This window comes from Castor canadensis, chromosome 2 (assembly GCF_047511655.1).
Source record: "Castor canadensis chromosome 2, mCasCan1.hap1v2, whole genome shotgun sequence".
Classification (NCBI taxonomy): domain Eukaryota; kingdom Metazoa; phylum Chordata; class Mammalia; order Rodentia; family Castoridae; genus Castor; species Castor canadensis.
This window is the reverse complement of record NC_133387.1, coordinates 6,570,070-6,585,063: the sequence shown is the minus strand read 5'-3', so window position 1 is coordinate 6,585,063 and position 14,994 is coordinate 6,570,070.

Below are 14,994 nucleotides of genomic sequence, written 5' to 3'. Positions count from 1 at the left end.
GCTTTCATTCTCAGAGCAGGCTCAAGAACCCTCAGCATCTGAAATTCTTGTAGGTTGCTATTATAGAAAATCTAACTTAATTTTCTTCATAAGACTTTTAAGGTACAAGGTTGCTAAGAGTTTTATTAAAAAGTGTTATCTAAATTCAGTTTTTTACAAAGGTTGTTTCAAGATACAAATTAATATCTTAAAAGTGTATAAGTTTATATATGTGTGATTGGGTTGACTGTAGTTTAAAGATTGCCTAGAGAGTTTTCTGAGGTCAAAATTTAAGATACTAATGTGTGTTTTTAAATGGGTTTCTGTTTTATCAAAGTAACTGCTGGGGATTTTTGGTGCTATAGCTGGTACAAAATTTTACCAAAACCAAACAGAAGTTCACCCTCCAGATGGTATGATAAAACCTTAAGTTCTTACTGGGATCTACTAGAAGGTTATTAATCCTAGAATACTAAACTATGTGTTAAACACATTCAAAACTCTCAATGACTGAGCCTCTTATTTTGGGGCTCCAGGGACTGCATGCGGTCAACTACAACCCTGCCGTGTGTCCCAAGCCATTCTGTTAACATCAACAATCTAGGATGTAATTTCTTTTTTTTTTTAAATTTTATTATTCATATGTGCATACAAGGCTTGGGTCATTTCTCCCCCCTGCCCCCACCCCCTCCCTTACCACCCACTCCGCCCCCTCCCTTCCCCCCCCACCCCCTCAATACCCAGCAGAAACTATTTTGCCCTTATTTCTAATTTTGTTGTAGAGAGAGTATAAGCAATAATAGGAAGGAACAAGGGGTTTTGCTGGTTGAGATAAGGATAGCTATACAGGGAGTTGACTCACATTGATTTCCTGTGCATGTGTGTTATCTTCTAAGTTAATTCTTTTTGATCTAAACTTTTCTCTAGTACCTGGTCCCCTTTTCCTATTGGCCTCAGTTGCTTTTAAGGTATCTGCTTAATTAGTTTCTCTGCGTTAAGGGCAACAAATGCTATCTAGTTTTTTAGGTGTCTTACCTATCCTCACCCCTCCCTTGTGTGCTCTCTCTTTTATCATGTGCTCAAAGTCAAATCCCATTGTTGTGTTTGCCCTTGATCTAACGTCCACATATGAGGGAGAACATACAATTTTTGGTCTTTTGGGCCAGGCTAACCTCACTCAGAATGATGTTCTCCAATTCCATCCATTTACCAGAAATGATAACATTTCGTTCTTCATGGCTGCATAAAATTAGGATGTGATTTCTTATCAATATCCAAGCCATGACTCTCAGTCATTGGGTTTCCTAACTTTATGCTTACTCCCTTATCTCTGTTTCTCTGTCTAATCATTTGAGACATTAATCTTATTGGTTTATTATCTTTTTAGAAAATGTACTTGTTCCCCCATTCTTCTCAGTTTACAAGCTGATTACAACCCCATGGCCTGAAGTGCACACATATGCTGCTCTTCCTTCACAGCCCAAATCCTGAGCTGTCGGCCCACATCTTCCCACTGCAGCAAGCAAAGGACACAGGTCTTAGGGGAAACCGACCAGGGGCTGTGGGTTTGTATCAGCCAAGCTCACCTTGGTGTGATTTGGATTCTATACTGGTTATAAACGTTCATATGTTTTCCTTTTAACACTCAACAGATTGTCTTCCTTTATATTGTTATCTTTTCATTTTACATGTTGTTTTTGGTATCAGCCTCTTTGTTCATTAATAAACATCTTAAAAGATTTTTTTTAATTCATCAAACTATGAATAAGTTCTCTTCACAGCCCATTTAAAATTGTTTACTATTCTTGGCAGCCTGCCTAAATTAGTCTCTTGCCAAATGCAAAAACCCTAAGGTATTTTTCTGGTAACACTGAGGAAAATAAGCTTAAACTAAGTAAAAATTTTAAATGGTTCTAATAGTGCTAGTGCCTTGTATCATAATATTAAAAATCTTTTATGAAGTTAAAAGTGTATACATGTAAACATCTATAGTCTTTTATCTAAGGTACATTCTATCTAATAAGGTCTTTGACATTTCTGCTCTTTATGACAAATGCTAAAAGTTCTTCCATTTAGCCCTGACATCTGTTTGTCAGATAAACATCGGCTAGATAAACTTTGATTTATGTATATGACATGCAATTGAACATTAAAACAGGAGCTATTTGAAATTACTGACACTGCCTTTCCTTAACCATTAGAAAACAGAGTTTTTAATTGTCAGCACTGTATTGACAATACTGACGACCACTAACTTGTTACTTTACCTAATCAAAATTCAAGGCTTAAACTGTGATGCTGCTACTGGGTCCTTTGTATGTTAGGTGTGCTGTGTTCTTCAAGTATACAAGCCCTCTAAAATAGAGTTATAATAGGACACTGTACCAAACTGGTGTCTTAGCTTTTTTTCTCAATCGTAACAAGAGGTTTAATAATACTATATATGAATTAAAAGTAATTAAACTATTGTTAAGTGCTAAACTGTTAACCATGGTTACTTGTAAAACATTTACAGGCAAGCCCATAAAAAATGACTCTGACAAGTGCTTATCTGTCAACCAGGATAGACATTCTTAAGTATTGGGGTCGTTTTGTATTTTCCTTGTATAAATGTTGTAACTGTTGTCTGCTGAGACTTCACAGCAATTTACAGGTGCCAGTACATCCTCTATGGGACAGACAATTGGATTTGATTAAGCCCATTTTTTTTAATAAATCTCTTTGTTGCTTAATTTGGCCAAAAATGTTGCACTGGCACTGACTTCTGATCCATTTGAGGTATTACTCCCCTCCTCTGTGGGACATACCTGACTTTCCAGGAGAAGCTAATCCTGGCTCTGGGGAACAAAACTGCCAAACTGGCAGAATCCTCAGAGACAACTGTTCAGAGAAACAGTTTAAGAGGACACAACCCCCAAGCAGTCAAGGTCCCCAACTTCTTGGAACAAGTGGCATTCGGACACAAATGAAGGGACTTTTCACAATCTAAGTGGAATCAATTATGCCTGACCTCTAAGAGTAACCAAAGCCAAGAGATTTTTTTTTTTAATTTTTATTTATTTATTTTTCTTTTATTCATATGTGCATACAATGTTTGGGTCATTTCTCCCCCCTTCCCCCACCCCCTCCCTAGGTGAATCCCCCCTCCCTCCCTTATCCCCCCCCCCACCTCCCTACCAGGCAGAAACTATTTTGCCCTTATCTCTAATTTGTTGAAGAGAGAATATACGCAATAATAGGAAGGAACAAGGATTTTTGCTGGTTGAGATAAGGATAGCTATACAGGGAGTTGACTCGCATTGATTTCCTGTGCGTGTGTGTTACCTTCTAGGTTAATTCTTTTTGATCTAAACTTTTCTCTAGTTCCTGGTCCCCTTCTCCTATTGGCCTCAGTTGCTTTAAAGTATCTGCATTAGTTTCTCTGCATTGAGGGCAACAAATGCTAGCTAGTTTTTTAGGTGTCTTACCTATCCTCACCCCTCCCTTGTGTGCTCTCGCTTTTATCATGTGCTCAAAGTCCAATCCCCTTGTTGTGTTTGCCCTTGATCTAATGTCCACATATGAGGGAGAACATACAATTTTTGGTCTTTTGGGCCAGGCTAACCTCACTCAGAATGATGTTCTCCAGTTCCATCCATTTACTTGAGAATGATAAGATTTCATTCTTCTTCATGGCTGCATAAAATTTCAATGTGTACCACATTTTCTTAATCCATTCGTCAGTAGTAGGGCATCTTGGCTGTTTCCATAACTTGACTATTGTGAATAGTGCTGCAATAAACATGGGTGTGCAGGTGCCTCTGGGGTAACCTGTGTCACAGTCTTTTGGGTATATCCCCAAGAGTGGTATTGCTGGATCATATAGTAGATCTATGTTTAGATTTTTAAGGAGCCTCCAAATTTTTTTCCAGAGTGGTTGTACTAGTTTGCATTTCCACCAGCAGTGTAAGAGGGTTCCTTTTCCGCACCCCCCCACCCCCCGCCGCATCCTCACCAACACCTTGTTAGTGGTGTTGCTAATGATAAGCCAAGAGATTTTAAAAAGGGGCTCTAATGCATGAGCTCTAATATGTAAGCCTTCTAGGCTTCTGGCAAAAGGCAAACTCATGTCTTTGGCCAAGGCCTTCTGCTTAAACAAAGGCAATATAATTTTCATGGGTATCTAACATGCTTTTAAGGACACTGAGTCTTCTTTCTGTACAAAACTGTATCCTATTGACGTTTACCCTCTAAGTGGACTGGCACCTGTCCCTGGTACACCTGGCCCCTAATATAAATATTACCCCAAATAATCACTGTCCACTATAGTATTAGTCCAAACAGAGGGCCATCTAATGATTAAAAATAGCTATAGGCATAAACACCTATAGAAAAAATAACCATAAGACTCTGTCATTTTCAAAATGAAAAGTTGGATTCTTGATCCTTCCTGCAACACCTGGCAGGGCTCCTTCTGATGTTCCCATCATTGTTCATGCTCAGATCATGCCTTCCAAACCAGATTTACCTCTTTCAGAATAAAAGCAACAAGGCTGTTCATCTCTGCAGATAAATGAGAGCTCCATGAACAATCTAGATCTCCATGAGGAACCCTGACTGTGCTGGACAATAATTCAACACCTTGTGTCCAAATGAGCCCCAAGGGAAAGAAATAGAGACAATTTCCCCTTGTAGGTAGGGTCTGCTGCCCCTTGCCAGCTCGAAGCTTATTCAGAAGAGAACTCAACAACCTCAAAAAGATTTTTTCAGGATCTTGTCTCAGGGAAGAAATGAGGCAGGCTAAAATTAGGGAAAGTTTGGGAGTCATAGAAAAATATAACATCTCAAATTAACCATGCTTGGGCGCAGGAACCACCCATGCCCCTCACCTCTCATTGATTATTGGATGGGAATCACCTGGTTCTCCTTTCCCATAGGTTAGCATAGATTTTTAAAGCACCTGAAGAAGAGACGTGCACTCTCTGCCTCCAGATTCCACCTGCGCCCACCATGCTCCCTTTCCTAACTTTTAATACACTTCATTATACCCACATGTCCTGCAGTGGACTCTCCCTGAGGGACACAAAGAATTTGGAAGTCTTCTGATCACAGGCACTACCTTGCCACCAACACATAAAAAGGAGAACAAAATGAGCCCAAAGCCAACAGACAAAACAAATAATAAAGAAGGGAAATTGATCACAGAGAAAATAGCGGAAAAAAAGTCAATGGGGTTGAAGTTGGTTTATTGAAAGAGTCAATAAAATTGGTAAACTTCCAACAAGAGTGACAAAGCAAATAAGAGAAGCTACACAAATCACCAATATCCAGAATAAAGCAGTGGGAGCTGGTGGGAAATGCAAAATGGTATAACGACTCTGAAAAACAACTTGGCAGTTTTTTTATAAATTTAAAACACCATATGATTCAGTGATCCCACACCTGGGTATTTATCCTAGAAAATTAAAACATTTGCACAAAAACCTGCATAAGAGTATAATAATTCTCTTTGTAATTACCGAAAACTAGTAACCACCCAAATGTCCTTGTGTACGGGAGAGGTTAAACAAACTGCAGGAACAGGAATACTACTTGAAATAAAAAGGATAAAGTACTGAGTAGGGTTGCATGCTTGTAATCCAGCACTCTGGAGGCTGAGGCAGGAGAACCTATCATGAGCTGCTTAGTGAGACCCTGTTTCCAAAAAATAAGAATAAGCTACTGATACAACAACCTGAATGAATCCCAAAGTCATGCTGAAGAAACAGACCAATCTCAAAAGGATTCATATTGCATAATTCCATTTATATGATATTGTCAGACAGTGAACATGACTGCAAAGGAGAACAACTCAGTGGATTCCTGGGGTTGTGAATGGCAGAAGGCTATGACTGAAAAGGACCCACACAAGGGAAACTTGGGTGATGTGGTGGTGAAGGGACTCTTGATCTTAACTATATCCTGGTTATGTGACTCTACACACATGTTAAAATTCACAAAACTTAAGAAAGAAACGCAAGTTTTACTGTAATATCACTGACATGGTAAGAACGCAATGACAAGGGCTTAAGTGGTAATCTGCCTAGCAAGTGTGAGGCCAAAAATAAATAAATACAATGACAGAGAGAATGGAATTACTGGGCTACCTCTATACACATCCCAAGGTTATTTCCACACATGTAAATTCATTTTCCCTGACAAGACAGGACTCTCAAGCTTGTGACTTTGGCTGTATTTTCAAATACATGAATTGCTTTTGGTTTTTTTTTTTAATGAAAGCATAAATAGATTTGGTTGGTGGTGGTGCCAGGCAGTTCTTCTACCCTTGTTAATTTCTGTTTATTCTGTCCCTTGCTGAGACAGAAGTGCTAAACCTCTCTCTCAAGCTCTCCTTGCTCTTTACCGGCATGAGATCTGATTTAGCAGAAGACAACAACATAGTTCCAGGGTTTTCTAAGACTGTAGGGAATAAAGGAGGGGGGAGACAGAAAGCCAAGGAGAAGTGGTGGGAGGGAGACCAGGCAGAAGGGAGGGAGCTGTCTTCATCTTCTAAGCCTCCCTCCAGAAGCGATAAACAAAGGAGGCTGCCAGATTTTTCCAGTAAAAGCCATTTCCGAGCAGAAGGACAACTGGGTTGACATTCATTTATCTGAACAAAGAATGGAAAGAATTTACAACCAGTCTAGCCATGAAAGGACTGATTTAGAAACATGAAAGAAGAAAAATTCATACCATCTTAAGCTTGAGAAAGTAATGTACTGGGCGTTCACTTCTCTGTAAATGTTTCTTAAGAAAATATTTTAAGCTTAATTTAAAAAAAAAAACTTGATTAAAGAGTTCAAAACCAGAATTAGAACAAGGCTAAATTTAAATTTGAATACCTGGGTTGTGTCTGTTTTTGAACACTCTCTGCAAGCTATCTAGATGTGATCAACCCTACCACCTAGTGGCTATCAGAAATTTTCTTCAGGCAATGAACTTTTTCATGTTCTTTGAAAAGTTCTCACTCATGAATTGAACAAATATCTTCTAATACTGCCAGTGGAGCAGACCCTGACAGTACTGGAAATGGAAGTATGAACAGGTCAGACAGTTCCCTACCCTTCTCCATCCCTACTGGTGTTGAGGAGAAAGGGCAAGAAATTATGGCACCTCTCCCTCCTCAGGCTTTTCCAGCTCCCTGGCCCCCTGCTATGCCTGAGCTGACCAGTCAGAACATACAATTACATCTCCACCCCCAGATTTAGAGGGTGGGTGGGAGCTTCCCTACTGCTCCACTGTCTCCAGCCAGTTTTCTCCCTGACCCCTCTCACCCACTCACTTCAGAACACAGTTCAGGAAGAAGATTTGCAGTGAGGCAAGACAGATCAGGGAAAATGAGACATGGAAAACACCAGCCCAGAATTCAGAGAAAAACACTTGTATTAATGAATAGCTTGATTAAAAGTACATAGGCACTATTTGCTTTAAGCCTTACACTCCTTCAAAAAGCTGTAACATTTAGAAAAAAAAGACGAAGAAAAGGAAAAACACCAAGCCTCTGACTGTGTCCAATTGATGAAATAATTAGTTTGCTCTAGGAACTGAGCAAGGATATCTTAAAAAGAGACCCTTATCTTGGTGGGGGGGGGGTGGTGGCAGGGAAAACACTTGGGAAAATGACTCTCTGGGCACAAAAAGTGTTTGCAAAGGAAAAGACAGGATGGACACCTGTCTTAAAGGAAGCATCTAGCAGAACCCAACCTTTTGTTTAAAGGATGCTCAGACATCCATGTCATAATGACCCAGATTTAATAATGGACAAACCTTGATATCTCTGGGCCCAAACAGAGTAACAGCAAGAATAATTAAATGTGCTAAATGTCCAGAAGAAAGGAAAGCACTCATCCTAAAGTAAATGTGAGCCAAACCCCTAACCTACTTTTTCACCGTAAATACCACTGATGTTAGAGCACATGTTGCACCTGTTATCAGATGTGCCTGCACCCATCTCTAGGTGATATACTATTCTTTCTTTGCTTTGCTTTTCTAATGAACTTTCTTGGTCTCTACTTTGGGTCCTAAAATTCTTTTTTTACCACCACATCACAAACTCAGTACCCAAGGCCAGGTGGAGGCCTCCTCTCTTTTGGAGACCTCCTCTCTGGAGCCTTACTGGTTCAGGTGGCAGTCACCTGTCACAACCCACCCTGCCCAAGCATCCACAGTGATGTCAGCTCAGTACTGCCCAGATCCTGGCCTAGCAAGACACAAGTCTGTCAACTCACTGGGAAGACCTTCTGTACTCATTGGGAAAAGGGGGTGTGTGAAACCACCTGAAGGAGCTTCTTGGAAATATGGGTTCACCCCCACTCCAGCAAGAGTCCAGGGACAGCCTCTCCTCCCTCCCTCACCCAGTCAAGGCTGGGGGTGCAGAGGAATCTGTCCCCTCCCCAGTGGAAGCAGTGTGACCAGGGAGCCCAGACTGGAATGCCCTGAGAGCACAGCTCCAAGTCCCAGCACCAACTGGTCACCTTCAACCCACAAGACACAAATTTCCTTAAAAAGACACAGTAGATAACAGACACAAAAGAAAGGAATGAGAAACCCAACCACCCCGGAAGTAGAAACTTCTGAGTCTCCAAAAAAAAAGGGATGAAAAAGGTAAGCCACACAAGTCATTAGGCACTTGTCAACACATAATTAACAAAGAGCCAGTACTTAGAAGGTTTTGAATTGAACTTTACGAAACTACCAATTTTATAGGTCAAAGATGATAAAATATCAATTTCATGTGGAAAATTCTTATAAATCATTAAGGCAATAATGCAACAGAAAATTTAGCCAAGGATTTGAGCAGATGCTCATAAGAGGAAATATAAATGACTAGTAACCAGGAAATGGGTTTGATTTTTATCAAAATCCAGGTAAAGTCAAATTAAAAACACAATTTTACATGAATCAAGTCCACGATACTTAAAAGGCTGGCAATACCAAGTGTTTGTGAGGATGTGAGCAATGAGAACTGTCACCACCAGCAGGCTGTAAGCTGTACAACCACTCTGAAAAGCATTCATGCCCTAGGAAAGTTGAAATACACCACTGATGAGATACAAATTCACCGGCCATATGCACACAAATGATTATAGTTACATTGTTTATAGGATCCCCAAACTAGAAACAAGCCTGACATCCAAAAGCAGTGCAATGGATACATCAGTTGTTGCAAAGTCCCAGAACTGAAAACCACACAACCATACCTAAAGCTGCATGAAATTGAGCAAGATACATAAGACACACAAAAAGTACCTTAGGCGTTACCTCCAAACAGGCAAAGCCAATCTGTCCTTTGGAGATGTGTACATGGGCAACAATAACTAGTCTAGAGAAAACCAAAGAAGTAATTTGCACAAGAGTCATTACATGGGTCACTTATGGAAGAAGGGCAAAAGGAGGTCCCTTGTAGGAGACTGGGGTGTCTCTATCTCTGGAGTGATGAACTATTCTTGATTTGCTGGCATATGCAGATGATTTATATTTATTCATACAATCATATTTATACACTTGGTGTTCATTTGTATCTATGTTTTATAATTAAAAAGAAAAATAATTCAAAATTCTGTCGGGGTCAAAGAAAAAAAAAGATGAAAATTTCTTGGAGTGGTGTGGTAACCTGGATTAGCGTTTACAGTTTGTAACACGACTTGGACATGAAAATCGCTATGACTCAAATCTAAGATAGACCTTGTTTTTGACTAGAAACAGGATTCCGGGTGCTGCAGACATGGATGCATATACTCCACTTAAGAAGTCAGCAAGTGGGCTGGTGGAGTGGTTCAAGTGGTAGAGCACCTGCCTAGCAAGTGTGAAGCCCTGAGTTCAAACCCCAGCACCACCAAAAAACAAACAAAAAAAAAAGAAGTCAGCAAGTTGAAAACACTTTCCCCAACATTAGGAACCACGATTTAAAAGAGGAATCATATGCGGAGCAACCTTTTGAGAAGAAAATAAAACCAAAGCCAGGGATGCCGCCTCGGGAGCCAGAAAGAGCGGGAAAGTCAGTAGAAGTCAAGGCCAGACACAGGCCTAAAGGGGCATGTGGTTTGGAGGCAGGAACAGACGAGAGGACTTTAGAAAAACGTGGCCTTTCCCTCTTCGAAGCGAACTTGAGGGACCTGCCATGGGGGGTAAGTCAGTACATGGGATTGTACCTACCCACAGCAGACGTGGATTAAATATTTACTGAACGAACCCAAAGCCAGAACTGCAGGTTTCCAAACTCCTCGAAGTTGCACCACCAGAACAGGAGGTGGCGCTGTTCGCACTCCTAGGGAGGAGGCGGGCCTTAGAGCGTCTAGAGCTGCGATCCTCCTCATTGGCTGTTCGATAGTGAGCGGCAGGTAGGCTGTCCATTGGCTGCAATAATGTGACCACGACCGAGAGGACACGCCCCGATGCTCTGTGGACCTTTGACTAGACGGCGGGGACAGCCAACCCACAGCTCGGGAAGAGGCCGAGGTTACCAGATAGGAGTTGGGGACCCAATGCCCCTGGACCCTCCCCACTGGGCAGACCTCCAAGGCTGCCCTGGAGCTGCCTCCCCTCCGCAGGGGTCAGCTAGAGAAGGGACCTGCACCTCTGCCCCGCCAGGTGGAGGCACCTGGAGGCAATGTGTGGGCAGCAGCGCCGGTTTGTGCAGTGACTTGGAGCCACCTGCCTGGGCAGAGACTGGCCCCTGTGTTAATGCGACTGTTTGGACCTTCCCTAAAGAAGCACTGGTTGGCTCTTACACTTGCGCTTTCTTTGTGGCCTTACCTTCCCAACAGACTAAACTCCTTGAAGTCAGGACTAGCTTAGGTAGGTAAGTTTGCACTTTCCCCCAGCCTTGTCTGCAACAGGTCTGCTCCTTGCCTGAGATGTCTAGCTAATGGGTGTCCCAACAACTTTGACCTGTCCTGAACGGGCTACCTCCTTCCTCCTCACTCTGTTACCTGAGGATGGGCATTGCTGGATCTCAGGTGGCACAGAATTCCTTTGGGACTCTAAATTCTTCCTTAGGGGTTGTGTGGCCCATGATTCTGGGCAGAGATTTCTACCTGAGGCAAAGCACATGGATTGAGTTTGGGGACTTAGAATAGAGGTCGTGGGAAACAGCTAGGCTCTACCCTAGAGACTTGGTTCATGAGTCTTCTTCCTAACAGAACACTTGGGCAGAGCAGAGGACAGTAATAAGAGAAAGTTGGCTCCTGAGTTTGCAGTAGAGGATGTGTTCATGCATGACCACTATGAGCAGTGGAACCCAGTTCCAGCTTTTTTATGGTTTCAGAAAAGAACACTGACTCACCCTGGAGAGTTCATGGAATAAGCTGAGAACACGAAGGACAGCCAGGTGACTTCTGTTCCAGACCAGGAGTGGGACTTGCTTACCTGCCAATGTGGCCTTTCTGACTGAAAAGGGCGAAGCTAGGAGAAAGGAGGTGCAGTGTCGTTGCTCAGACTGGGATCTCAGGTGTGCAGAATGTTTTCTCGTCCCTGCAGACCCTCTTTCCACCCCTCTCAGCCTGCCTTGTGCCCGGGCAGGCTGGCATTTAGGCTGCATACATGGGCATGGGGCTGTACTGAGCCTGTAGGTGGCCTGGCAGGTGAGTGAGACCAAAATACTGGCTCTCCTGGCTTCCTCTGTGCCAGACCATCTAACATGGCACTGTTCTGCCACAGACCACAGCTCACCATAGCCCTGTCCTGGGAGTCTCAGAGTTAGGAACCACATCTTCCTGCTCCCTTTGCCTCCTTTCCACCTAGGAGTAAAAACGGCCTCAGCTGATGCTGACCTTGGGGTCTCTACCAGCCCACGCCTCATCTTTGTAAATGGTCCCTCATCGATACTCCCTCTGTTCCACCCTCTGAGAATGTCATCTGTGTCCCAACAGGACCCTGGCTGACACACTGACTTTTCTTTTCCTTCAGCCTCATTCTCCTTTGAGCCTGGAATCGACTCCGTTTGCTACACAGATGCAAACATAGCACTTACAGCATGCTCACCCCTGAGCTGAGAACCAGGATGCAGAGATGAGAGATAAAAGTTTAAGTTCATCAACAGGCCAGGTGGTGAGGGCTAGGATAAAGGTCAACACCAAATTGGGACAGGACCCAGGGAGGGAAATGATCAAGGGAAGCATCAGAGTCAGAGGTAGCCAGGCCCAGGGGAAGAAGGGGAGGTTATAGGAAGAGGGAGCACAGGTAGTGAGCACTGTGGGGACCGACATGTAATCAGGCCACAAAGGTCCACATGAGCCAACACACTCTAGATTCGCTCCCCAAGTCCAGGGATGGGAAAGTGAATGGTCAGACTTCCATTTCAGAAAGGTCATTCTAGAAGGAACAGAGAGATGAAGATGGCAAGTTTAGGAGCAGAAAAGCCAGTGGGGGCTTACTGCAGTGATTCAGGTAAAACATAAGGAAACCAAGAGCCAAAACAGTGACTTGGGGGTGGGGGGGTAGTGGTGTGGAGAAGATAAAAAGAAATTCCCAGGAAATGAGCTTGCTGCCAGGTGTAGTGGTGTATGCCTGGAAGCCCGTTTCTGGGCAGACAGCAGCATTCCCCATGATAAGGGAGGCATGAAGATCTGTGGGTCAATATGGTCTGCTTGGGGTTTACTGAGCCTGATGTGTCCATGGGGGTGGGAGGAGGTGGTAGCTGAAGCAGTAAAGAGCTTGCCTAGCAAGTGCAAGACCCTGAGTTCAAACCCCAGTACTGCCAGAAAGAGAAAAATGAGTATGAGGAAGCTGGGGGTAGGTCTGAAGCTCAGAATAGTCTAGGCTGAAAGTAAGCACTAAGTCGTCATTTTCAAGGGACTGGGGGAATGTCACGAGCCAGGAGTACAAAAGAGCTTTCCGTACTTCCATGCTCTCTCTTCAGTAAGTCAGTGAACAATGACAAGGCTGACCATTTAATGGTCAAGTATTTGATGGTGATTGCTTTTACCTCATGCATTAGAATCATCACAGCTACCCTGGGAGGCCCTGACTTGGAAACTGAGGCTCAGAGAAGTTAAGTGAGTTGCCCAAGCCTCACAGCTAGGAAATGTCATAACTGCAATTTGAATCCAGAACTCTGACCCTGACTCTGGGCATTTCCTCAATCCTTTCGCTGCATAAACACCCCAGTTACTTGGGCTTTACTTTTTCCTTTCAGAACAGGTAATCCTTAAAGATATGGCAGGGATTAACTGCCCTCTTTTTACCACCTGCTGGCTCTGAGGTCCGTATTTGATACTGAAAGAGCCCTGAGTTTTGCCCCACCTCTCAGCCAGGTAAACAGCATACCTGAGGGAGGAACCCCTTAAGCAGATGTAGAAGGAAAAGGAACTCCCAGCTCCTTCTAGATGATCTACATTTCAAATGGAGTGATCTTCTGTCAAGAAACCAGTCTGGTATGACTTACAAGTGGAGGTGAAAGCACAAGTTGCACAATTGACATTTTCCTATGTTCATTTAACACATATCCCCCCTTTATCCTTTTTTTTTTTTTTTTGCGGTACTGGGGTTTGAACTCAGGACCTCACACTTGGTAGGCAGGCACTCTACCACTTAAGCCACTCCACCAATGCTGTTTTGTGTTGGTTACTTTTGAGATAGGGTCTCTTGAACTATTTGCCCCCACTGGCTTTGAATTGCCATTCTCCTGACCTCTGCCTCCTCAGTGGCTAGGATTACAGATGTGAACCACTGATGCCAGACTCCTTTATCCATTTTTATGCATTTCAAAGTAAGGTGTAGGCATCTGTATTTACCCCTAAGTACTCCAGTTTGCATATCATTAACCAGAGTTCAGTTTATTTTCAAGGTGAAATTAACATACAATAAAATGCACAATTCTTGGGTGCAGTATATTCCTTTTCTGTCAAATTAACACAAATTTCTTCTCATAGAAGCCCCAACTCAGTTCTACTGGACCAAAATCAAGGTATCAGCAGGGCTGGTTGCTTCTGGAAGCTCCACCAGGACAATCCATTTCCTTGCCTTTTTCTCTGGTTCATGACTTTTTTTTTGCATCGCAGTGACACTGTGCTTCTATGGTTACCTCTCCTGCTACATGTGCTGACCTCTTGGCTTCTTCTTACAAAGACTTGGTGTTTATACCAGCTCACCTGGATAATCCAGGATGCCCTCCCCATCTCAAGCGTGTCAGGTGAATCATACCTGCAGAGGTCTTTTATGTATTCACAGGTTCCGGGGTTTGGGATGTGGTCATCATGGGAGCCCTAGTTCAGCACCGTTTAAAGAGTCTGTAGAAATGTTCATACTGAGTCAGGAAATAGCATATTCCACCAACTCCAGAACATGCTTTCATGCCCCTTCTCACTCAGTCCCAGCTCCCATCCCCAGGCCTGAGAGGCAACCACTGGTTTTTTGTTTATTTGTTTGTTTGTTTGCCTCTTCAGAACTTCTTATAAGTGGAATAATAGCACTTCATCTTTTGAATCTGCCTTCTCTTACTTAGCACAATGTCATTGGGACTCAACCATGCTGTGTGTATCGTTACCAAGTTTTTCCTTTTTATTGCTGAGTAATAGTCCAGCTGGGCAGTCCACGATCAGCTTATCCAGGCACCTGCCTGTTGATGGCTTTGAGTTCAGTCTTTGTGCTCTTGGACCTGCTGCTGATATTGTTCCTTCTACCTGTAATAACCTCTACACCAGCATGTAATCCCTTCACACACGGTCACACCCACACGCTTCACAAGACACAGTACAAAGGCCAGCCCTCTGGGAAGCATTTTACAAACCACTGCCCCACTGACTCTCACTGTTTATAGGCCTGACTGTGCTCACTGCAGGCCACACCCCCAAGAGCAGGAGCCCAAACTTTTCATTCTGTCTCTACCTCTCTAGAGGTGTGGAGCGGGAAAGGTAAAGCTCTGGAACCAGTGTCCTGTGGGTTGAACTTTTGGTTCTGTCATCTGACCTTCTAGGGTCATTGTAAGGAGTGAGTAAAGTATCCACATGAAGCACTTAGCAGAGTGCCTGGCTCAGCAAGTGCCTGAGGCTTAGGTCA